Here is a 1,595-nt window from a genome sequence, read left to right as displayed (position 1 = left end):
GGGGGGGCGCGGGGGGCGCCCGGGCCCCCCAGCCGCTCCCGCAGCGGGGCTGACGCGTGCCTGCGGCGGGGAGGGAGGAAGAGGAAGGTGAAGGTGGAGAGCGGGTCCCGCTCCTCCTCTGGTGCCCTGCCGAGGGGTGTCTGTGGGTCAGAGCGGGGTTCCCGTGGGGTCTCCTCTTCGGGGACAGCGGTTGGCAGCGGGATGGGCGTTCACGGCTTCACCTGAAGGTGGCACGGGCCCGACCCGCGCCCCTCCCGAGCCAGCTGCCCCACCCAGCGCTTCTCCTCTGCCCCGCACTCCCCAGGCTCTGCCAAGCCCGTTCCCTTCCCAAACGGGGCTGAGCAGTGCCCTGACCCCATCCGGAGCATCCCCTGCTCGGGCACCTCACCCTGTGGCAGTGCTGGAGGCGCCTTCGCGGAGCGGGCTGTCGCTGCTGTCGCTGCTGTCCCTGTCGCTGCTGTCCCCCGCCCGGCCCGGGAAGCGGTGCTGGGCACAAGGTGGCCCTGGCAAGGTCCGGGGTGCCAGGCACGGCGGGCTCCCCTCCCCAAACCCCCGGGACCTGCCAAACGCAGGGATTTGAAAGCAGATGGTTGAGCTATTTTCTGCCTCTGTGAGGCCCGATTGAAGGGCAATGAGGCAGCTAATGTGGAGAAAGATAGAAATTTACTTGCTTTAACTTCATATGGCACTCTGAAAGAGTTCATTCAGTCCCGGGCACAACAATATCAGCCGGATGAATAAACCATTTGCGGCATCGATAGCTCTGCATCATGGTTTACTTCATGGACCATTTGCTTCCAATTTCTTCTCTTCTTGCCCCGTTTTTCTTGCTTCTTTCTTCCCCCCTCCCTCTCTCACTTTCCACACACTCTTCCCTTTTTTTTCCCCCCTTTTTCCCCCCCCTTTTTTTCCCTCTCTTCCCTTTAAAGATGACATTGCAGGACTAGCCCCCCTGCGGGGAGGGATAAATAGAAGGCATTGATACACTGCAACAAACTATTTGTCATTTGAACTGTGCTTTTAGGAGAGAGAATAAAAAGAGGACAGACTCACACCGTAATGATGGAATGCAAGCCAAATGTCACTTTTATTTCTATTTAGTTATTTTATTTAATGGGGGTTTTCATAGTTGGCTCGGAAAATTGGAAACTACCTGACTTTGACTTCCAATGTTTAGTAAAGAGTTTTTAATACTTTCCGGTCTTTTTTCTCCCACCCCCCTCCACCTTTTCCTTTTGAACTCAAAGGTTTTCATCATCTCTCGCAGGTTCATCTAGTTAATAAGTGTGATCAGGGCTAGGAAAGGCCAGACGATGTAAAATTGAAATCCACAGCCCGTGTAATCTGTGCGTGGGGGCGCGGGGGAGATGAGCCAGTGCCTGTCCCTTAAAACGAGGGAAAGGGACAAAAATGGCATTAAATGGGTCCTGAGGAGGGGTTTGCTGCACGGAGTGCTTGGGTAGCTCTGTCTGTATTGCCAGGATTGGTGTTGGGATGTGCACCCCCAGGTTTGGGGTGAGGCAGGGGTCCCCCCAGTGTGGAGGGTGGGATGGGGTTCCCTTGCAGCTGTGTGGGGTTCCCCCAGGTGCTGGCAG

At 56.4% G+C, this 1,595-nt stretch overlaps 1 protein-coding gene across 1 annotated transcript in view; it reads left to right on the top strand.

The window, feature by feature from the left end:
• The window catches only part of ASS1 (argininosuccinate synthase 1), a 23,466-nt gene that overhangs the window by 7,358 nt on the left and 14,513 nt on the right, over window positions 1–1,595 (top strand). The window lies entirely within an intron of this gene.

The sequence above is a fragment of the Geospiza fortis genome, unplaced genomic scaffold (assembly GCF_000277835.1).
Source record: "Geospiza fortis unplaced genomic scaffold, GeoFor_1.0 scaffold27, whole genome shotgun sequence".
In the NCBI taxonomy this organism is placed as follows: Eukaryota; Metazoa; Chordata; class Aves; order Passeriformes; family Thraupidae; genus Geospiza; species Geospiza fortis.
This window is presented reverse-complemented; position numbering and strand designations above follow the sequence as displayed.